The 25840-nt window shown below is 31.2% G+C and overlaps 1 long non-coding RNA gene across 1 annotated transcript in view; it reads left to right on the plus strand.

Annotated features, from left to right (window-relative positions):
• Positions 1-15799: 15799 nt before the first annotated feature.
• Positions 15800-25840, plus strand: part of LOC130673182 (uncharacterized) — a 28584-nt gene continuing 18543 nt past the window's right edge. The window contains exons 1-3 of the long non-coding RNA XR_008990850.1: positions 15800-15899; positions 16287-16415; positions 16863-16957. This is a non-coding gene — a long non-coding RNA (uncharacterized LOC130673182). The remainder of the gene's footprint in view (positions 15900-16286; positions 16416-16862; positions 16958-25840) is intronic.

Consider the following 25840-nt stretch of genomic DNA (forward strand, 5'->3'; position numbering starts at 1 on the left):
GTTGTTGGGGGGCTTGCTGTTGATTTTGTGGTTGTACTGCCTGTTGTTGTGGTCTTATTTCAGCTGGACCATCCCCCCTCGCCAAACCTTGACCCATCGGGGCAACGGTTGTACCAAATTGGAGTTCAGCTGCTCTCCAATCCACTGGCGAGTATGATTGCCACGAGTTGTCTGGGCCATTGTGTCTGTTGGCAACTTCTTTTTGGGCTGTCATCAACTCATTCAGCATTCTGGACAGTTCATTAATCGATGCTGAGTTTTCTTCATTGATAGCTCGTTGTGTTCTGGTCATACGTCTCACTTCCCTCGCACTTTCTTCCATGCGATCCAATGTGGCACGCATATCCGGTGGTATCTCCTCCCAACCGAGTGTGTTATTTACTTGATGTCCCTCTACTGCTGGTAGACTGAGTGGGTCACCCCCCGACCCAGTTGCGATGTCTAAGTTACCTCCAGCTCCGGCCGACGACGTGGGTGGAATACCGCCCGACCCAGTCGTGGCGTTATTCCAATTACACTGAGAAAAAAAAATACTATTTTCCAAACAAGAATTTCTTGGTTCAAGAAATCCGTTCAAAATATTTATTTTATTATTATTAATTATCAATTTCTCGAGAAAAGAGAATCAAATTTATTTTTGTTATTATATGAATTTGATATTGTATTATGAGTAAACAAAAGAATAGCTTTACTTGAATTAAATAAAAATTATTTCTTTCAATTCTACGAATTATTGAGACAAAATTATATATTCTCGAAAATTATCAAGAATATACATTCTTGTATCAACTAAATGTTCTTAATAAAAGTATTTTTTTTTCTCAGTGAACCTCCAACTTCGGCCGACGACGTGGGTGGTATACCGCCCGACCAGGTCGTTGCGTTTTCAAAATTATCCATGCTTCCTGCTGGCAAATTAGGTGGGTTTCCCCCCGACCTATTTGGGGTGTAAGAGACTGTTGTATTTATCATCGATGGTGCTGATGTATAACAGCTACTAAGCGTAGTTGTTATTACATTCGCTGTAATTGTACTTATTGCTATCGTTGGTACCGGTAGTATAGATGAAGAACCGGAGATGTTAATATTAAAAATCAGGGTCGTTGAAAGTTATAAGAGTGAGAAGATTGAGGGATTAAATTTATTTGAAATACAATTTAATATACTATAATTTTACTTTTATTCAGTAATTGACAAATTGGCCCACCGGGCTTTTATATTCCTTATAATTATTTATACAATATTCATCGACCGGACTTTTATTCTTAACACTTATTACTAACCCAATTTCTGTCCACCGGACTTTATTAACTACACGGAAGAGTCCCCTGGACTTTTATTATATTGGCCACCGGCCAGATCCCCTGGATCTTTTATAAAAACGCAAATTTAGTCCCCTGGACTTTATATAAAATGGCCACCGGCCTGATCCCCTGGATCGGAATTAATTAAAACAAATTGGCAACTTGCCAGATCCCCTGGATCTATTATTATAAACCGTTTCCACAGGAAACTTAATTTTCTCTCTCACACACACACACGTTTTACATTCGAGTCCCCAGGACTGTATCACACTCACACACGCGTTTACAATTTATTATTTTACCGATTAATTTCACACGCACTTTTAATTAATCTCAAATTTTATTTATTCCAAAACTTTTACTTAGATTTTTCACGACTATTATTTATTTTAAAATTTTATCATTAAAATTTCCACAACAATAATTTTATTTCTTTCAAAATTTTTATACTCAAAATTTCCACGACTGTAATTTTATTATTTTATACTCAAAATTCTCCCGACTGTAATTTTATTGCTTTCATAATTTTATACTTTCAGTTTTTCGAATATCAAGTTGTTGAGTGAGAATTTACTGACACCGAAAAACTGCTGCCCGCAACAGACGCTATCTTTCTCTAACTTGCATCAACAATTTTAATTTACAATTATGACATCAAATTACTGATAAATTTTATTACTTATTTTAACTCAACCCTTTATCACTTATTCACAGCACTTGTACTTTCTTTCAGTCTTTTTTGAATTTTATAATTGTATAATATTCTTATTAAATAAAAATTATTAATTTACTAATTTATTTTCTTATTAACTAGATTTTATTATTGAAAATTTCTGGCCCTCCTGCCGAGAAATTTGGCTTTTTAATTTAATTTTAATTGTTAATAAATTCTGGCTTTCTTGCCGAGAATTTTATCCGACGGACCGCGTGTAAATTAAATTCTGAATTCTGGCCTTCCTGCCGAGAATTCGTAATTCATTTTAACCAGATCGGAAATGGCGACTGCCCACGAATTATTTAATTATTAATTAATTAATTAATTTATAAATTGTGGCAACCGGCTGACAATTTATTTACCTCTCTGTAATTTTTCCCTCCAAACTGATCGTGGCGTCCCTTGAATTTCAGCCTTCTTGCCGATTTCCGTTGACACGTTTTTTGTTTTTATTATTCTCCTCTCCCCAACTTTATTCGGCTCAAATTGTATATAGATATCTGTGGATAGTTCAATACAAGTAAGTAATTATAATTGTAGTGTATCGGCTACCGGCCGGATACACGATTTATTAAATTAATTAAATTATTGCTTCAAGAAGGTTCCACAAGTACCTCTCTAGAGTGTATATGATTACCTGAATTTTATGGTTTGGATTTGCGTCTGATCGCAACGCCGGTCCGTCCAACTGTGTGTGTTTTCACCTCGTGCACGCACTAATAAAAGTGTCAGTTCGTGACCTTTCGGCAATTATCGGGTGTATCCCCATTTTATTAATTCTAATTGGTTCTGAAGGACGAGCCTCCAAAATTGGCGCTCCCGGTGACAAGTCGATAAACTAGATCACGGGGTTTATGGTTATTGGGTCATTGACCAACCGCGGGAATTTTATTCAAATTTAAATTTTAAATTATTATAATTTCTTAAATTTACCGCGTTACAAGGGATCTGATTTTGATAGTTTAAATATTCTACGATGGTTCAGCTTTTTGTTATGAACTATTTTATTGTTCAAGGAGGGTCCATAGCTATTTTTGTCCAAGCTTTTCTCTCAAATAAAACCGCTAAACGCAATAAGAAGAACGAGGCTCGATGCATCACCATATAATCTAGAAACCTACGGTTTCATTTTTCAAAAATGTTCATTTGTTTAAGAGGAAAACGTGGACAAAGTTACCATTTACTGCGCAAGTGCAACAGAGATAGTACCATTTGTCGACTTGAGTGTCGCATAGATACGTTATTTATCTTGACCGTATTAACAAAATTCTTCAGGTTCGTCGATCAATCGCAACTAGATAAAATAAAAAATTATACTTTTTGGCTTCCAGATATTTTTATATTGAATTTTCTCTTCTAATCTCGTAATTTTTTTTTTCAAAGCTACTAAATCAACTCATTTTCTTATAAAACAACAATAAGATATTTAGTAAATTAAAAAAAAACTTTTAATAAGGCGTAAACAGAAACGTGGAGAAGTTCAGATTTAGGAAGTTCAAGAAACTAGTAGCTCTTCATTTCCGGTCTGTAACCGAGGTAATAATAATAATAGTTACTGTGATAATAATAATAATGATAATAAAAATTATAACAACAGTAGTAGTAGTAGTAGTAATACAATGCTATGGGTTGAATTAGAGCAACCAGAAGTACAAAATTATCAAATATTCGAAGATCTTTCAAAAACAAAACTTGACATTAATCATCAGCATTATTGTAGTGATGTTGACGATGGTAGTGTTATTATTGAAGAAAAATATTCGATTGTTTCACCAGAACCTATATGTTCAGAGATACAAGTGAACTCTGAGCAATCAGACATTAGGAGTAATCAACGTTTGAAAGATGTTGATGAAACTACACTTGTTGTCAGAAATGATAATTTTAGCATTAGAAATAGTAATAATAACATTGTTAATAATTCGTTTGTTCAAGAGAATATTACTGCTAGTGATAGCGACAATAAAGTTCTTGGCAATAGTCAAACGACAACTGAGCAATCAGAAGTTAACAAGAGTGATCATAGATTGAAAAATCTTTGTAAACCTCAGTCTGATGTTATTAATAACTACTATCCTGTAGAAACTAGTTCTGCCGTTCAAAATTATCACGACCATACAAATTTTGTTGTTAGTAACAACAATAATAAAGTTTGTACCGATAATTGTGATTATTCTGAGGAATTAGAAGAAGAAATATATTGGCAATCCAATTATGTTTATGGTAGTGATAACGATATTTTTTCTGTATTTGTTAAGCGACGTCGTATTGTTGATATGCCTTATTTTTTAACAGAATTAAAAAAATTCGGCCAACATAATCCTTCTCGATGTCATGGGCGTATAGAAGATATACATTTCTATAGAGTCACTGACAGAGGATTGAATACTATTTGTTATGTTAAGTGTCGAAGTTGTCATTACTATGATACAATTTTTACCAATCCTCCAGGAGAAACGGATCGAATTCATATAAATGAGGCAGCAGTGATTGGTGTGTTAGGTTCTGGAAGTACCTTTATGTCTTTCAAAACTGAATTATCTGTGTTAGATATACCATGCCCTGCAGCTTATACTTACATTGCTTGGCTACAAAAAATTATGGATCCCATTAGGAAATGTGTGCGTGAAGAAATGCATGCGAATGCATTGGAAGAACAAAGATTAGCGCATGAACATGGAGATGCATTCGGAAAAGATAAAATTCCCTTTTGTATTGTGGTATTAGATGGAAATTACAGTAAAAGAGTTTACGGTAACGGAATGTATAACGCTTTAGGAGGAGCAGTTGCAATAATCGGTTATCGCACCCAGAAAGTAATCGACATTGTCATTTACAATAAAGATAGCTCTATATGTAGTATTGCAGCAAGACAAAATGTTGAGCCAGTGGACCATGAATGCTTCCAAAACTACGATCGCAACGTGAGTTCATCGAAAATGGAAGCTGATGGCGCTGTTGAAGCATTTAAGCGCAGTCGTGAAGTTAACGGCTTAATTTATAATGTAATGATAAGCGATGATGATAGTAGTGTTTACTGTGCTATTATTAATGCTGACGTTTACAAAGATCTAGGGATAGTTGTTAAACGAATTAAATGTTCCAACCACATGTTTCGTAGCTTGGGTTCGAAAATAATCCAAGCTTCAAGAAGAACATTATCAACAAAATCTGCTCATGGAACCATGATGATGTTACGAGAAAAAGTTAAACTTAGTGCAATAAAGATTCGTAAGGTTATTACTTCTGAAATTGATCGTTTGAGAAAAGATTTTGATGATGAAAATTTATCCAACGATGAACTACTTCAAAAATTCAAACAAAACACCGAAATATTGCAACAAAATATTATGTTTGCGCCTTGCCATGTCTTTGGTGACCATACAAACTGTCCATCTTCATGGCTTTGTGATAAATCTAAAACTAATTTCGTACCAGAGCTTAGTAAAATAAAATTGTTTGATCGAGTTATGAAAATAGTCTCAGATTTAAGCAATGATGCTGAACACTTGATGCATAAAGTGACTCTAAATATTGTAGAGCAATTTTTCTCATTAGTAAGAAAATACATTTGTGATAAAGGATATCACATACATAAAAGAGATGACTTTGAGAAAAGAGTATTAATCGCAGCTCTTCATCAAACGTCTTCTGGAGCTCCTTTATCGAGAATTTTTGAAAGTATGGACAAGGTGGTTAACAAGTCTATTATCGATTTAGAAAAATCTAATCGTGTTCATAGGCTTAGCAATGCAAGAAGCCGTATAAAATGTAAACATGCCAAGAGGTTTCGAAAAAGTCGTCCAGAAACTGACAAGGACTATGGACCACACGCTTCTAAACCTGATTTAACCGACGATGAATTGCAAAAAGCTGTTGAAAAACAGAATCAAGTTCTTCTTGACCGTCAAAAAAATCGTGTAGCATTAGAAGCTGAAACTAGAAATATCTTGAAATATGGGCAACTTCATAACTTTGAAAGAGATATGATTCCATCAAGCTTTTTTGGCAAAATATGTCGAATGGCGGAGACAACCTCTTGTGCAAAAGTTATCGAAAATATGCTCTGTGAGCCTCTTGCTTATAATGGCTTGGCATTAAATGATATGTTAAGCAATAGAAACAGAGCTTTGAAGCATTTAGAAAATGAATTCATTGGTGAAGAAATTTTACCATGTGGCTTAGTCATTTCAAACGATGAAGATAGCTTTTTTACATGTGCTCGACCAGATGGTCTCATAGAACTAGACTCAATAGTCATTGTTTTTTGTGCTTCAGAAGATAAATATATAAGTCTGGATGATGTACTAGAAAATAATAACTTGAAGAATTTGTTTTCCTCTTGTAATCCTGAACAATTAAACAAAAATCATCCATTCTATTATAATATTCAAGGCCAACTTCACATTACAGGAAGACAGTACTGTTATTTTGCCATTTATACGGCACATGAAAATAATTGGATAAAAATGGCTGAATTAATTGAAAAAGATGATGATTTTTGGTTGAAAAAAATGAAAAATAAGCTCTTGAGATTTTACAATTCAGCCTTGGTATATGAAATTGTTGATAGTAGAGCAGATCGAAGTATGCCAATTCGAGAAGCACCACATGCAATTGAAGCTAACGTCCGAGAATGACAAAAATGTAATGCACTATCTTCTGTAAATTGTTCTAAGGCTAATATTGATTATATAAAAGATAGGCCTACAAATGATAATGTGTTTGATATTACAAATGACAACGACCTTTGTGGCTTACTCAATTCAAACCAAGTTGTTAATGAATATGATGATAATTATGAGAATATTCACGTACGTAATTTTTTGGATACGGAAAACAAAAATTCAATTAAAAATTCTGTTAAAATGATTTTACAAAAAGTTGTTAACAGCAAAAATAATATGGATGTTTGTTCTGTCTGGGAAGAAAATTATATATTGATTGATAAAGTTCGTACAGAGATAAAATTACGTACTCATCAATTGTATTTTAATACGGCAGAAAATATAAATACAATGTATTCATTGAAAGGAAAGCCTAGTATAGCAAACAGCTACTTAAATAATAGCTTACTAAATGAATTATTCCAAATAGTGGATGTTAAAGGTGATGGTAATTGTTTTTATCGGTCACTCACTGAATTAATTTTCGACGATAAAGATCGACATTTAGAATTTAGATTATTTTTGATAGATCATGTTTTAAAAAATCTTGACAACTATGATCCCTTGGTTATTAATGGTGCCATTGAAATAGAAAGTAAACGAAATACTAATTCACAAGACATTAGCAAGGTTTTTGATTTTTTAAGGTCCATGATAGCATGTGAAAAAGTATGGGCTAATGAAAGTTCATTATATATTATCTCTGATACACTAAACATTAACGTTGTTGTTATTGGTGTGCAAGCAGAAACAGACAAGATTGTTTTGATAAGCAAATATGTACCTCAATCACCTATATCTAGTATACCAATGACCATAATAAATAAGATAAATTTACATTTCTTAGCAGCTCATAGAACTAAATGTTCTCCTAACTTTGAGAAAAGTAATTGGAAACATTTTAAAGTTCACAATATTGATTTAGGCAAAATGTTCATTTACCATCGTGAAGTCTTGCAAAAAAAATTACAAAAAAATAAAAAATTAAATACGTAATTGTAGTTTGAAGCATATTATTTTTCGAATTTTTCGATTCTTTAAAAACTTCTTGGACAATGCAGATAAACTCTCTTGGTAAACTGTTAGATTTTCTTAGGTTTTACCCATAAATTGTTGAATAATGGACCACATTTGACCTTTTTTTTAAATTTTTTTTTTCTGTATTTAATTTTTATACCAAACAACAAATATACTTGAATCAATATGATTTTTTTGGTTCAAGAAAATTCTTTTTGCTTCAAAAAGATTTTTGATTTATCCAAGACTGGTTCTATTCTCAAAATGATTTGTCGTACTAAATCTAGTCAACGTCTAATAATTTTGGAATGTTTTTAAAATAGAAAAATTATTAAAAAAAAAAATATTTTAAAAATTGCACCTATAGCTTTTTTAAATTTTTACTTGCCCGTATTTCTGTTTTTTTTTTTTTTTTTTTTTTTTTTCGTAATTGCCTGATAGGTTGGTGTGATAGGTCTGGGCTCGCGAAAAGTTATCATTCGTTCCCACACATAGTGGATTTCTAATACCAAAAAATTGCCAAGACCGATTAAAGTCGATGTTTTCCTTGTTAACATATTTTAGAGTATATTTTTGTAAGAGATAGGATCCAGGAACTTCATGTGCGAGTCTCATTACTTCTAACTCGAAAATCGCGTACGAAAGTATTATAAATAATGGTTTTTTTCTAAAAAAAGAAAATTTATTGACAAAGGGTTAAATTTGGTTCTTTATTCAATAAGTTATAAGCGAAATTCCAAATGTCAATATTTTTGGAGTTAATCATTGGAAAATCTGTAAGACAACCAATTTTATTATGTTGAAGGAAAATAATCATTAATGAACTTTTTTTTTTAATTGCCCAATTTAACGTGGATTTTTCCGTATATATATTAGGGTGGGTTGAAAAAAAACTTTTTTTTTGTTTTTCTTAGCATGGGGGTAGAATTTGTACCTTAGAAAAAAAAATTTTTTTCAAAAAAAAAAAAATTTTTTTACTCAACATTTTGAGGTGGCCCACTCGTTTTTTAAATAAATAATTGATTAAACGGGGTAGTTCCAACGAAAAAAAATTTTTTTTGTCCAAAATTGTGGAAAACATCTAATAATTTTCGAATGTGATTTATTTTTACTTCACTTTCATTTTAATTCATAAGAAAATGCTTTTCATTTTTGAATTTTTTACTTAAATTACAAAAATAATAGGAAAAAATTTTTTTCAACTCCTGACTTTCAATTAGCTTTCAAGGGGACACCCTACAGATTCTAGAACACCATGTAATTTTTTTCGTTGGGACTACCCCGTTTGATCAATTATTCATTTTAAAAACGATTGGGCGACCTCAAAATGTTGAGTAAAAAATTTTTTTTTCCTTAAAAATTTTTTTTTTTCTATAAGGTACAAATTCTACCCCCATGCTAAGAAAAACAAAAAAAAAGTATTTTTTCAACCCACCCTAATATATATATATATATATATATATATATATATATATATATAATATATTGTGACGTTACATTGCCGAGGAGATGGGATTTAAGGTTGGAGTAAGTGTAAGTCGGTGTGATAGCGAGAGAAAAAGTGAGTAAGTGTGTCGAGTTGAGTTTAGTGGATAATGAATAGAGAGTATTTGGAGTATAAATGTGTATGGTAAGATAAATGTGTGATAGAGTACGTGTACGGTATGGGGTATGTTTTTGGAGTGTCTGTGTGATGGAGCGTGGATTTAACGGGGGATGTCTAGCTGTGTCGCGGATAGTGGCCAATATAACGTGCCTCCCGGCCAGTGATGACGACTAGGCCCAGGCTTAGCCCTCGGGGTTGACGTGGTGATTGCGGAGGTGCGACTGAGATGTCGCCGCCCCTTCGTGGTGGTACCCGAAGTTAGCTGGGGTACGTGTACGGTTATTGGGGGGATGGCAGGCCTCGTTTGCGATGCTCGAGGAAGCCAACAATTCGCTAACTTCGGATATCACGGGGAGTGACATTACGGGAAGGCCCATGAGTCCACGGCTTGTATGTTTGTGAAGGTAAGAATGGATGGAGAACCGAGAATGTAGGATTGAAAGAGATGGAGTAGAGTAAGCGAGTTAGAGTGGGAGATTATCGTGAAACAGTTGTGCGAGTACCGTTGAGGAGAAAAGTTGAGACCTGGCGTCGCTCGTGTACGAGTCGACCCAGTAGTCGAGTTCGGAGTTTTAGAGGAAGCGGTAGTGAGTCGGAGAGTCGCCATGGTGGACCTCGACCACCACCCTAGACTTTCGTCGTTTTGGGAGCCTGTAGCCCTGTGTATGGTGCTCTTGGAGCCGTCTGTCGCATTAATTAATTATCGTGAATTATCGCATTAATTATTTATATTTTATTTTATATCTTATCTAGTAGTGTATAAAGTTTGTGATTCGTCGTCGTTGAGAGGTTCCCGATGTCTTGCCCAGGTATTTATTTGTGTGATGTACCGAGAGTACTGGACCGCGGGTCTTTTGGGCCCTCCGCGTCACTCTCGCGTTATCTTTATTGTATTTTATTTAGTTTGTTTTGTTATTTTACGTCTTTCCTATTAGTTAATTAATCGGCTTCTTTCGCATTGAAAGAACCGCGACCCTCTCTCCACAACCTAGCATACTGAGCGCACCAGGACATGCCGCTACCACCGGTCATGTCTCTCATCTCCAAAGGGTATAGTTTTTAGGTTTTAATTTACGTGTACGTTTAGACCGGTTGCCGATACCGGGGAAATAAAAGTCGGCTGGCGCCCGTCAGGATCTGGAGGAGATGAGAGGGGTGATTGGTGGGCGAAGTGTAACGTAGCCCGATTTTGAGTAATTTGAGTTTTGAGTTTTGGAGTAAATTTATCGAGTAAAAAGTTTTGAGTAATTATTGGGTTTAATTGAGTTTTAAGAAATATTACGTTACAAATTGGCGCCCAACGTGGGGCACACAGTTAAAAGGAGCCGATTCTTTTTTTTGTTAGTAACATTCATTTTATTTATTATTAGTCTAATCAATTTTTTTATATTTATTTAGTTTCGAATTTATTTTGTCGAACAGAAAATTTACTGAGTTCTGGGAATTTATTTTATTTCATGCTTACTTTTTTTTTCCTTCGAGTTTTTTTTGTGTCTCCGTTTATCGATTTATTTTAATTTTAATTTTTTATTTTATTTTGGCTCTGTGTATAGAAAACTCGAGGAAGTTAAGTTTTTTTTTTGTCTCTATTTATTTGTCGAGTTTATAATTTCTTTTGTGGGTACGGCATCGGAACCTAAAAATAATATTTTAATCCTGTGGAGAATTTTTCGGCGAATCATGACGTAACGATAGAAGTATTCCGTTGTGCGACTACGTACTCGGGCAGACCCGACTTCGGTTGGCAACAGCCGAAGGAGCGCGGGACCGGACCGAGGTGCGATACGACTATCGGGTGGCTAGCAGCGAGTCACGTGGCCCTCTAGGCCCGCTCCTATTGGCTCGCCCCGCCATTCTCGACCACCAGACTTTGGAACCGGCCCAATATATATATGCATTTATATTTCAATAGATCAGGATAATTGATTAAAATTTAGTCTGATCGCGTTCAACGCGGTCTAAGGTAAGATGTGTACATTTATTAACAACAACAAAAACAATTATGTGCTGCGCATATACATTTTATATTTTAAATGTAACTATATGAAAACCAGCCGACAGTAACCTTACTGATGAGTCCGAAGTTCACATTTAGGACGAAACTGCGGTTCGATAACGCTTCGAAATTTTTAATCGAACTAACTAAATTTAAGTCAATTCTATATGAGTCATTCTTATTTACAGACCAAAAAGTTTGTCTTACACATCTTTTCGGAAGCTTTTATTTTGTGATAACTATTGATTAATAAATTCAAAGAAAAGAAAAATTCGGTTAGTACGGCCGAGTTTTCATCAGATGTCGACGTTTTGAGGTCCTAGAAAGCTATTCTGACTATTTTCAGAATGATGATGTCCGAGTGTATGTATGTATGTATGTATGTATGTGTGTGTGTGTGTGTGTGTGTGTGTGTGTGTGTGTGTGTGTGTGTGTGTGTGTGTGTCTATGTATGTAAACTCTATATAACTTTTTAACTAATGATCCGAATTGGATGGTTAAGGCGGCAATCAAAGGAGCTTGTTAGCCATTAATTTTCCTGAAAATTTCCGATCATTTGATCAAGTAGACTCGAAACTCTTATCGAATTACGAAAAAAAATCTTTTTTTTTTAGTTTTTTATAGATTTCTCAGAAACGAGTTGAACGATCGACTTCAAAATTTCATCAGCTCTAGTACTTTATAAAACGCGTTGATTGCCACCTTAACCGTCTCAATTGGTCAATTCGTTTGAGAGATATCGTTGGAGAAAAAATGGTGAAAAACGTTTTTTTCAAAAACAACAGCATACAAAAGTATTTCCGAGCTCGAAAATGTATTCACAATAATGTTTTCGAGCTCAACAAGCTCGAAAACAGCGGGAAGTTTTGGGGCTGGCCCGCAGGGTCAACTTATAGACCGATTTTTTTGATTGGTTTTGGACTTTGAAAAAATCCATTTGCTTAAAACTTTAGTTAACAAAAAAAAAAATTCCTCTGGACGGTAGAATAGAAATTCGTTTCGAAACCAATGCTGTCGATTGGTGCTATCGACATTTTATCGATTTTTTCAATCCAATCTGGACTTTGAAGAAATTGATTTGTTTATAACATTAGTTAAGAAAAAAAATGATCTTTAGACGATCGGATAGAAATTCGTTTCAGAAAAAATGCTGACGATTGATGGTATCGACCTTTTTTTTTTTTTATTCTAAACATTTTGCTTCCAATAAACTTTCCCAACGAACCGTATCGTATTATTATATTAATTTTACTGTTCGTCTATTGGTACACTAAAATGAACCCGTGCCCAGTACCGGAACAGCCAGTCATATTAATGTTATTAATGTTATCGATAGACATTAACGGTGAGTTTTATTGACTGGCTAAATCAAGTGCAATATTATTTATTACTGGAGCCCTAATATTTACTTCAGTATGTATGATTGTTTTAAAAAATGCAGTAAATATACACTAATGCAAAAAATTAAAGGAGCAGAAAAATTTTATAAATTTTTTAGTGATTTTTGGAAGGCTGTAACTTGGTGAAAAATGATCGTATCGAGATTTTAAAAAAATCATTCTACAGCTTGAAATCTCTAGTTTTGGTGCATTTTTTTCAAAATTTTTTAAAAGCTCCAGTTATTGCGCAAACATGAAAAATACTGCGAGACAAAAAATTTCTAAATTTTTTTTTTTTTTTTCCGAAGAGCCCACGGACCGCGAAAAAATTCTTTCAACTAAACAAATGCATAGTTCGTTCAGCAAATTTATTCAGCTTCAATTTGGTTTTTTTTTTAACCTCGTAGGACGATTTGTCGCAGAGATATCAGCCTTCAAACAGAAAATGATCCTTTTGGATTTGATCATCGATATTTCAGGTACCAATGATCGCACAGAAAGTTGAAGGGCGGCGGTGAAAACTTGAATAAATTTCCTACAAGACCCTCTCATCATTTTTTGGAAAAAAAATTTTTTTTTATTTTTAACATCCATTAGAAGTAAGTACAAAAAAATGACTTTTTTTTAGTAAATCAACCGCTACTCTGCAAATATCGATAAAAAAAATAATGTTGCCCGAAACTTTTTTAGCTTAATGTGCCCCCAAGACCCCTGTAAATTTTTTAATTGATCTATCGAACCGTTTTTCGGGAATCATCAATCAAAGTTTTGCTAAACAATTAAAGGTGCAAGTTTTGTTCCTTTAATTGTGTAATCATAATCAAAATGAAAAAAATTTTTTTTTTCGACTTTTCTCAAATTTTTGCGTTGGTGACTCAGCAAATGCAAGGAAATGACAAAAAAAAAAATAAAAAATTTCCAAAAAATGTCAAAAAAAAAATTTAGAACACAAAAGAAAAGTTTCAATTTTTTTTTTTCGATTTTCTCGATACGATCATTTTTCACCAAGTTACAGCCTTCCAAAAATCACTAAAAAATTTATACAATTTTTCTGCTCCTTTAATTTTTTGCATTAGTGTAGATGAACTCTAATTTAAATCATAAAAAATAAATTTTTGTGTTCAGTATTTTTTTTTTTAATTATTTTTATAGTATAACTTCAAATGATGTATTTTGTTTCTATTCTTCAGTTCAAAACATTTATTTTCATTGAATATTTTATCGTTTAAAAATTTTAAATACATTTTACATCATGAGTGTGATATAGCAGACATCAGACAAATTTAAAACTACGAGACATAACACGCTGGCTTCGCTCGCCTTCATTCTTTCAGAAATCCCGCCATTATCTCGGTCGACCAATCGACAACCGAATAAAATAGTCACAGAAGTGACGTAAAACGATACGACATCCGGTCATCAACTTTTTAGAAGAGGATTAATAAATCGAGTAAAAAATTAACAAAATAAAATTTTTAAAAATGTGCATTTGAAAAATTTTGAAATTAAAAGTCCTTTTTTTATAAATATTGTTTTTTAAATTATTTATCTTATTTATTTCTAATTTTAAAGTTGTCTGATGTCTGCTACATTCACACTCGTTTTACATTAATATTATTTAATAATTGTTCATATTTTCACTATTAATAAATACAAAAAATTACTCTTTTTTTTTACTGTTCCGGTATTAGGACAACCGAATTCCCGTAGTGGGACAAGGCGATTTCAACGTTCCGGTATTGGGTCTTTTAGGTGTCATAAACAAAAATTTTTGTTTTATATTAATTTTAAGAAAAATTAACTAATTTGATTATTTTTGAATAGGTCAATGTCTATTCTATATGATGTAATAAATTATTTTGATTTATAATCTATTTGAATATTTTTAAAACGATAAAAATCAGTCGTATACCCTTCGTCGTTCCGGTATTGGGACATTTACCTTATTATGAAATTTCAATCGGAATTATTAAAATTCAAAATGTCTTAGAATTTTCAATACTCGGTTTGAAAATTATGAAAATAAGTATAAATGACTGCCCAAATCTCACTACTGAATTTGTAAAATACGCAGAAAAAAAAAGATTTCTTGCCGCAAAAAATTTTAATTTCCACCAAGAAATTTTATGCATTATAAATTTAATACAAAAATTGTCATGGGGCGAGAAAAGATTTTCTTAGTCAAGAAACCTTTTCTTGTATCATGTAATTTTTTCTAGTTCTAAATAAATTTTGTTTTCAATTCACAATGCAAAAAATTTATTGGGGTAAGTAAAAATTTTCTTCAGGCGAGTAAAGATTTTTTGTGTCAATTAATCCTTTTTTTTTTCTATTCACACTTTTTTGGCTTTGAGAAGCTTCCTAAAACCAAAAGGGAGTATAAAAATCTGTCATTTTGGAATAAGTCACGCGATATATATTTTTAATATAGCTATATATTCAGTGACATTCAGTTATATTTAGTGACAGAATAATTAAAGTATTAATTTATTTAAAGAAAATGAATACGATCGTCTTTTGTCTCGCGTAATTTAATTGTAATTCGACTGACATAGATAAATCTAGTTATCTCAATACTTGACAATTAAAAAGATATTTAAACTATGAAAAGGCACAAATTAAAATCAAGACCTATCTGATAATACCAATTAAAATAACATTAACTAATTCTATCATATAGATATGGCGGGAACAAAATTTTTCTTATTCTCTTAATAATATAGATAACAAGAAGGAACATAAATTCTTTTTTAAGGTTAAATTCGGGTAAGCTTATGTATCAAAAAATTATTATATTTTTCATATATTTTAAGGAATTTCATTTCTCTATTTCCATACTGTCGCATTTTTGTGCTTGCTATGACTGGCTCGTAGACTTACAATCGTTCAACACACACATGCGATACACACTAGTGCCTATATATATATGTTGTGTGTATATGTGTACATTTATGTAGAGATCTACAAGTTCTTTTGTCATTGTCAGGCAATAGCAACACTACTGGTGCTACTGTGCGCAAGCGCACTAGTTATTCTGGCACGTGGTTATCTTGGAATCACAAACAATAAGAACACAATACGGACTACTCTCGAGTGATTCCAGTGAGACATCGGCTACCGATATATGATGAACGTCACAAATAAAGACGCAAATCAGTTAAACGCCTATAGTAAAACGTACGCTTATACAAGTGAGGACAGGAGCCGACGACATAGTAAGTTTTTTACTTGTACAAAATATTTTTAATGTTCAAAAAATTTGGATTATAAAAATAAATAATGTTTCGGATGTAAATTTTTTTAATTTTAATATTGAATTATTTTTATAAAAACTTGTAAATAGTTGGATGTCGACTATTTTGAACATAGTAAAATTAATAAAATACAGTGATGCGCGTAGTTGAATGTTATATATTATATATATTGAATTAATATGTTATATTTATATGTTATATATATTTCTGCATGTTACACATTTAAAAAATGATTATTTAAAACATTAAATATTTTTATAATCAAAATTTTTTGTACGACATTAAATATATATATATATATATATATATATATATGTAAACAAACGAATATTATATTTTTTTATATAGGCTCAACATCTGAAAATTTAACTGGTGTTACTTCTACGGGAACAAAGCCGCCCTTGATTATAGATATTAGTGCCAAAAAGGGAAGTAAAACCGAGGTTTTAGCTAAAACGAAGATGGTGAAACCGCGAGGTAAAGATAATTAAAATAATAACATCTATTGACTAGACATTTAAAAATTGTCATACACGAAGAAAAATAGAAATTAAAAATCTACGAATTTTTGATATGCTGTTGATGAAACTCGAAACAAGAAGTTGAATCTCCAACATATTGTTATGCTGTACTAAAAAAATTTTTACATATGCTGCATTACCAAATCTATTGTAAATTTTAAATTTATTTTTAGACTTTAATCAAAATTATTTGTCGAAAATAATAATTATGGTATAGAATAAAAAATGTTTAGAGCCTTACAATACCAATTATAGTACAGCATTATTATTTTTTTGATAGCTCAACTTCCTGTTTTAGGTTTAGTTGACACCATAATAAAAATTCCTAGATTTTTAACACTATTTTTATCCATGCATTTGAAATTTAAATATCCACCTTGAATCTAATGTTCTCTTATTTCAGATAATAAGAAAAGAATGATTGATCCCAAAAACAAGAAAGATGTGAATGATGCCAAAAATGAAGAAGAACCAACAGTGGTATCGAAACATAAATTGGTATGCTTCATAATTTATTAAATAATCAATTTGCACATTTATATATATATATATATATATATATATATATATATATATATATATATATATATATATATATGTCGGAAAGTCATTACAACCTTGGGCGCTATCCCGAGTATTGGTCTCAATACTAATATCTCTTATTTTTATTTAAAATATGAACGAATATTAATTATGCAACACAATGATTTAATATTAAAAGTATTGTTCATAAATAACGATACTTAGACAAGTAAAAGAATTAACGTAGTGTCGCACAAACATCAAAATACACTAAATCCTAATTAATGCAATAATTGAATACGCAGGGAATTATAATTGCAATACACGACAGTCCAATAATATTCAAATAAAACCTAATCGAATAATTTACAAATACTACGGTAAACTAGGCTCGAGAACGAATCCACGGTCGACAGGAAAACTTGTACTCGCACAACGAATGCTCAATCAGAACTAACTGACTCAACTAGTACCAAACTTTGTACTTTTCGTTAAAAACCTTTTTGTCAAAATATTCAAAGAAGGACAACCGTCTCATATTATCTTACTATCTTGTCCTCTGTGTCTTACTATACCCATCCTGTGACCGTGGCTACGTTTGGTGAACAGATGTCACAGCGAGCCTAAGCCTCCCGTAATAAACATAATCTGCTTAAGTTGTAAACAACTAGAACTTAAATTTTATTATTTAATTGTTACTATAAAAACTAGTCTCGACTGTTGGAAATTTCCCGTCCTTTTGGAAAACCCCGTTTTATTCTTTCATCTCCGACATATATATATATATATATATATATATATATATATATACACTAATGCAAAAAATTAAAGGAGCAGAAAAATTTTATAAATTTTTTAGTGATTTTTGGAAGGCTGTAACTTGGTGAAAAAAAATCGTATCGAAAATTAAAAAAAAGCATTTTATAGCTTGAAATCTCTAGTTTAGGTGTATTTTTTTCAAAATTTTTTAAAAGCTCCGATTATTGCGCAAACATGAGAAATACCGCGAGCCAAAAAATTTCTAAATTTTTTTTTTTTTTCCGAAGAGCCCACGGACCGCGGAGAAATTCTTTCAACTAAACGAATGCATACATCGTTTAGCAAATTTATTCAGCTTCAATTTGGTTTTTTTTTTAACCTCGTAGGACGATTTGTCGCAGAGATATCAGCCTTCAAACAGAAAATGATCCTTTTGGCTTTGATCTTCGATATATCAGGTACCAATGATCGCACAGAAAGTTGAAGGGCGGCGTTGAAAACTTGAATAAATTCCCTACAAGACCCTGTCATCATTTTTTGAAAACAAAAATTTTTTTAATTTTTAACATCCATTAGAAGAAAGTACAAAAAAATGACTTTTTTTGGTTTTTTAGTAAATCAACCGCTACTCTGCAAATATCGATAAAAAAAATAATGTTGCCAGGGACTTTTTTAGCTTAATGTACCCCCAAGACCTCTGTAAATTTTTAAATTGATCTATCGAACCGTTTTTTGGGAATCATCGATCAAAGTTTAGCTAAACAATTAAAGGAGCAAGTTTTGTTCCTTTAATTGTGTAATCATAATCAAAATGAAAAAATTTTTTTTTTTCGACTTTTCTCAAATTTTTGCGTTGGTAACTCAGCAAATGCAAGGAAATGACAAAAAAAATAAAAAATTTCCAAAAAATGTCAAAAAAAAAATTTAGACCACAAAAAACAAGTTTCAATTTTTTTTTTTCTTCGATTTTTTTTTGACATTTTTTGGAAATTTTTTATTTTTTTTGTCATTTCCTTGCATTTGCTGAGTTACCAACGCAAAAATTTGAGAAAAGTCGAAAAAAAAAAATTTTTTCATTTTGATTATGATTACACAATTAAAGGAACAAAACTTGCTCCTTTAATTGTTTAGCTAAACTTTGATCGATGATTCCCAAAAAACGGTTCGATAGATCAATTTAAAAATTTACAGGGGTCTTGGGGGTACATTAAGCTAAAAAAGTCCCTGGCAACATTATTTTTTTTATCGATATTTGCAGAGTAGCGGTTGATTTACTAAAAAACCAAAAAAAGTCATTTTTTTGTACTTTCTTCTAATGGATGTTAAAAATTAAAAAATTTTTTTTTTTCAAAAAATGATGACAGGGTCTTGTAGGGAATTTATTCAAGTTTTCAACGCCGCCCTTCAACTTTCTGTGCGATCATTGGTACCTGAAATATCGAAGATCAAAGCCAAAAGGATCATTTTCTGTTTGAAGGCTGATATCTCTGCGACAAATCGTCCTACGAGGTTAAAAAAAAAACCAAATTGAAGCTGAATAAATTTGCTAAACGATGTATGCATTCGTTTAGTTGAAAGAATTTCTCCGCGGTCCGTGGGCTCTTCGGAAAAAAAAAAAAAATTTAGAAATTTTTTGGCTCGCGGTATTTCTCATGTTTGCGCAATAATCGGAGCTTTTAAAAAATTTTGAAAAAAATACACCTAAACTAGAGATTTCAAGCTATAAAATGCTTTTTTTTAATTTTCGATACGATTTTTTTTCACCAAGTTACAGCCTTCCAAAAATCACTAAAAAATTTATAAAATTTTTCTGCTCCTTTAATTTTTTGCATTAGTGTATATATTTATCATACGGGGCCTATGTATTTGCGGACCTGATTTTAGGGTTATGTTTTATTTCATATAATTGTTATAATTACCTAATATATTAAATGTATGCAACTACTTTCCGATTTACAATCCTAGATACCATCCCTTACAACCTTAGATACCATCCCAAACAGGTATATCTTACGGGGCTTTTGCGGACTTAACTGTCAGGCAATGTTTTGATGCATATAATCATCCTTATCAATCATAACGGAGCATACATGCTAATTTTTCGTTATAAACAAGCCTAAAAACTGTTTCTAAGTCTTAAGAGACGCGTAAGGTACACACAGCAGCCAAATGTAACCCTTCAAATTGATCGCTTCGGGTGAGGAATTCACGCCAGGAAGACTAGAATGCTTGTTTAAACACTTAATTTGAAAATTGTCATAGAGTAGAATATTTAATTAGAGAAAAGTCAGTTAATTAAAATTAGATTCAAAATTCTCAACACGAATGGTGGCATAGTGGTTTTTAATTTTCTGTACAAATAATCGGAAAATTTTACTAATCCGTCTCAAAAACACGGTTTTTGTAGTGTCATAAAAAATAAAAAAAATCATTGCCGAAAAACTTGCAATGTTTCTATTTATTTTTAAAAAAAGTGTATACATTGTTTGTGGATTTTTCAATTCTCTACATAAAAGCCAGTCTTATTGATAGCTGAATTTCTGAACAGATAATCGGAAAAATGCGATTTTATTGATTTGACTCAAAAGACGGTTTTAGTTGCGTCAAGAAAAATAAAAAAAATTATAACCTTAAACCTCCTCATATTTATATTTATTTCGAAACAAAGTATTTACATTATTTGTTAATCAGTTAATACTACATAAAAAAGCTGTTACAGTGTATTCTGATTTTCTGGACGGATAATAAAAAAAGTATATTGGTTCGTTTCAAAAATAGAGATTTCTTGTGTCATGAAATATAAAAAAACTTTATCGCCTCAAAACTTGCAGCGCTTAAATTTATTTTAGAATAAAGTTTATGTATTTATAATAGATTATTTAAATCTTTACATTAAAGCTGTGATATTGCTTGCTAAATTTGCGGACAGAAAATCGGAAAAGATTAATTTAATTCATTTGTCTTAAAAACATGGTTCACTTGTGTCAAGTAAAATAAAAAACTTTATAGCTTCTAACCTTCTAGTGATTATCTTTATTTTGGAAAAAAGTATCTACATTATTTGTTGATCATTTGATTCTTTACACAAAAGCTGTCATAGAGTTTTCTGATTGTCTGGATGTATAATCAGAAAAGTATATCGGTCCTTTGGAAAAACAGACTTTTTTTGTCTCATGAAACATAATAAAAATTTCATCGACTAAAAACTTGTAGTTTTTGGATTTATTTTGGGAAAACCCGTGCAATGAATTAGCTATAAAAAACCTCTAATTTTCTACTACTGCTGAATCTGACAGGTAACCAACAGCTGAAATCTAATAATTTAATGGGTAATTTTTAAAAACTTGCCTTTCACTTTAAACAAGTGATGAGTACATTATAAAAATGGTATATTACTAGCTTTAAAGAAGATTCAAAATTTTTTAATCGAAAAAAATTAAGACAACAAAGAGGAGTAATTCATGATAAATTTGATAATAATTATTATCAATTCAGTACGAGATTCATATTAAATTAATTATAAGAAAAATGTGTTTTATTTCATAATTGTATTTTTTGTTCATACACCCGAAATTAAAAAAAAAAAAAGAACCATGTTATGTAACTTAGATAATATTTATTACTATTTACTTAAATTTAACAGTATAAAATTGAAATTTACTCTGAAAAATCGTTATTTATTGTTAACAGTTTGTTGTTTGTGCTATTACAAAAAAAAATTTTGTTTATTGAATGAGTTGAAAAATAAATAAACTAAAAATATTTTACTCAACATTATTAAATTGAATTTATTAAACTAATCTACATTTATAATACATTTTTCTAATTTTATAGCTATATTACTCCTCTTCGTTGTCTTAATTTCTTTCGATTAAAAAATTTTGAATCATCTTCAAAGCTAGGAATATACCATTTTTATAATGTGCTTATCACTTGTTTAAAGCGAAAGGTAAGTTTTTAAAAATTACCCATTAAATTATTAGATATCAGCTGTTGGTCAACTGTTAGATTCAGCTGTAGTAGAAAATTAGAGGATTTTTATAGCTAATTAATTATCAAAGTCATATTTGTTTCAAAATCTGAATTTAATTATCAAATTCGTAATGAAATTTATAATAAGGCAAATTTTTTTTTGCACGGGAAAGTATACGCATTAGTTGTAGATTTTTTAATTCTATATATAAGAGCTGTCATACCCTAATATCACAGTCTGCTTTAGCAAAAGTTTACTTTCCAAAAGTTTCATTGAATATTCATCGAATGTCCGTCAACTTAGAACTTTTCTCTTCTGTCTTTGACAACAATTTATATACAACTTGCTTTATAATTCAACGTGAATTTACAGCCTGAATTAGAAAACAAATTCACTTCAGAAAGTGACTAGAAAAAAGTTGTCGTCAATTTTCAGGAAAATTCTTCTGTCCATTTCTTTTTAATTTGACTTGAAAAATTGTAAAGTATTTTTATACTATCAAATTGTCGATATTTTTATGTATAAACTGTCTTACCATCTGAAATCGTCATAATCATTATTACCGACTTTTTTTTCTTAGTAAAAAATTACCATTAAATTGAGCAAAAATAAACCGCAAATTTTTCTTTTCAACTTTTGCTGTTAACTTGTCAGCAAATTCGGACAGCAAATTTCAGGCAATTTCAATGTCAAAATACTGTCAATTTCAAGCTTAAGTGACTATTGGGATAGTGTTTACTGAATTTCTGAACAGATAATCAGAAAAGTTCGATTTTCACGATCTGTTTCAAAAATATGATTTTGTTACAACAAAATTGATACATCAAGGAAAATAAAAAACTTAATAACCTACAACATCAATGTTTCTGTTTATTTTGGAAAAACGTATCTACATTATCTGTTGATCGTTTGATTCGATACAAATAAACTGTCATAGCTTTTTCTGAATTTCAGGACGAATAATCAGAAAAGTATATTGGTCTGTTTCAAAAACAGGGTTTTTGTTGTCATAAAAATCAATAAAGTTTGTCGCCTAAAAACTCGTAGTGTTTATATTTATTTTGGAGAAAAGTGTATACATTGATTGTAGATTTTTTAATTCTTTACATAAAAGTTGCATAGTGTTTCCTAAATTTTTGGACAGATAATCGGAATAGTTCAATTTTATTGATCTGTCTCAAAAACAGAATTTTTTTGTATCAAGAAAAATAAAACACTTTATAACCTGAATCCTCCTAGTTTCTATGTTTATTTTGGAAAAAAGTTTCTAGATAATTTGTTGATCATCTGGTTCTCTACAATAAAGCTGTCATAGTGTGTTCTGATTTCCTGAACAGACAATCTTACAAGTTTATTTTTATCTACCACTCTCAAAATCACAGTTTTTGTTGTGTCGTGAAAAGTAAAAAATTGTCGAGTCCAAAAACCTCTACTGTTTTGACTTATTTTGAATAATCGTGACGACATCATTTGTTCATTATTCAATTGTTTACAAGAAAGCTATGTTAGTGATTTTTGATTTTTTGGACAGAAAATAAGAAAAGTTCAATTTCATTCATTGGCCTCCAAAACACAGTTTTTGTTGTGTCATGAGTAGAGCCAGGATTTTTGCGTTAATTTAAAAATAATTAAAAAGTAGTGGTGTGAAATTTTTGATATTACGGGGAAAATATTGGTCTTATGAAAAAAATTTTTCAATTAAAAGTTGTAGGAAATTCAATTTTCGAAAAAAAATGGTTCTTATAATTTTTTCTTAGGACTAATAAGAAAGCCGTAATTTGAAAATTAAGATTTTCATGATTAACAAAATTTTGAATCATTATGAATCTTAATTTTCGAATTACGGTGAAAATATTGGTCGTATAAAAAAATAATACGAGATATTTTTTTAATAATATTAAATTTCTTACAACTCTTGTTACAGAACTTTTTTCATAAGACCAATATTTTTCCCGCAATATCAAAAATTTGAACTATACATGTCAAAAATAAGGCAAAAATCTAGCCCCAAGTCATGAGATATGACAAAGTTAACAGCCTAATGACTCAGTATTTATATTCAATTGTTATAATATTAGTCTATTCATTCGAATTGTCGAATGAATATTGCAATAAAATTATCACAGAAAAAAATTGTACAACATCTTCATTTTACTATAGGTAGGCAGTGTACTATCCGAATTTCCAAATTTAACTTCTCTAATTAAGACGCGAATAATTGTGTTATTTTAATGATGAAAATTTTTAGAAAAACTTTTTCTTATACATTTTTTGCTATTAAGATTGTTACAATAAAAATTTATTAATAAATTTAAAAGAGAGTCGAATTCAAAACTTTGGTTAGTACGGTTCAGCTTTCAAATATGGAAATTTACATCTCGAAAATTTTTAATTACAAACTATAAATAACGATATAAATAAGCACTGGATTATTTATTTCTCATATTGTTGATCATGTCCTGGCAGATACACTTCAAAAATATGCTATTTATTGTTTTCCTTCAGCTTAATGTCAAGTTTATCATATATAAGTTTTGACTACAATATGAGTATAGCATAAATCACAAGTTGGGGTAAATATCTCTAGTCATATTCTGAAACCAAGAAAATTCAGCTTGTTGCCCGAATTTGCGAAAAAAAAAATGAATAAACTCAAACCAAACGCTACATTCAAATTTACAGTCATTTGCGAAGAAAAACTTAAATGTCAAGAGGTTACTTTTAAACTGACTACATTTTAGTGTAAACTATTTGCATAGTCAAGATTTTGTAGTCAATTTGTTCATTATGGTCATATATTTTCGTCACTTTTGATCAACTTGTTTAATTGGCGAGAAAACTTTTATTCAAAAAGTTAGTGACAATCTGCAGCCGTAATATGAAGGCAACTTGACAGACAAAGTTTCTGTCAATTTTTCTGCAACTCCTAACTCTCCTAACTATTGCATTCAAATTGGTGGCAAGTTGCCATCAATTGTTGCGCATGCCATCGAGTTGCAAAAATGTTGGTAACAAGTTTCAGCTGCAAGTTTATGCTAAGACTCGGATAAAATGGCTATCTGCCCTGATAGCCAAGCTGATGAAGAGTTAGTGGTGACCAATTAGTGCAACTTGTCACCAAGTTCGCCGCAAAAATTGGCATTTTTATAAGTAGGCGATATTTAAAAGCTAATTTTCTGGGAAAGTTGAAGGCAAAAGTCTGTATTTTATAAGATGACAAAAAGTTGAATTTAATTTTCTCAAAAAGATAGTGACACATTGCGGCAGTAGATTATCACTAACTTTCTAGGAAACTTGGTAACAACTTGTAGTCAACAGTTAAAAAAGCTCAAAGTTGTTGACAAGTTGTCGTCAACTTGATCACAACTAATTGACACTAACTTTTTGACCAAAAATTTGGCGATAGATTGTGGTAATAGATTGTCACCAACTTACCGAGAAACTGGGTGACAACTTGTGGTCAAAATTTGTAGTTAAAAGCTGAAGTAGTCAATAAGTTCTCATCTACTGCCGCAAACTGTCGCCCACTTTCTAAGAAAATTGAAAGCAACTTTTCGTCAACTAATGGAATGCAAAATTTTTCCATCAACTTTCTCGAAAAGTTGGCAATCAGCTGTCGTTTACTTATGGAAATGCCAATTGTTGCGGCCAACGTCGTAATAAACTGCGGCAGAAGGTTTTCGCTAGCTTGCTGCTAGCTTCCCAGAAAACCAAAGTTCCAGCTCAGAAATTGAATTGATACTTTTGACATCTCGATGACGTACAGTATATATAAAAAATCAATCCAACTTGTAAATCAAAATAATTACATATATTTAAAAACTGCTGGCCAAAAAGATACTTTACTAGGTTCGTAATAAACAATTCAGACGTTCAAATCTTTCAAGGTGCTGATACAAATTATTCTCTTTTCTCAAGTTACTCAAACTATTATCGCAAGGATTTGATGAAATAAAGTACATAAGGATATCGGATTAGTTTTTAGAAATGATCGAGTATCGGTGATGCGAAGAAACCTTAAGATCTCTGATGCCGCTTTCTCCTTCCTCCTAAAACTTTGGATCAGGAATACTTGCCAAAATTATGACTATGTTAGAATGTATCTTTTACATCACTAAACAGCATTT

Source organism: Microplitis mediator, chromosome 8, assembly GCF_029852145.1.
Source record: "Microplitis mediator isolate UGA2020A chromosome 8, iyMicMedi2.1, whole genome shotgun sequence".
Lineage (NCBI taxonomy): Eukaryota > Metazoa > Arthropoda > Insecta > Hymenoptera > Braconidae > Microplitis > Microplitis mediator.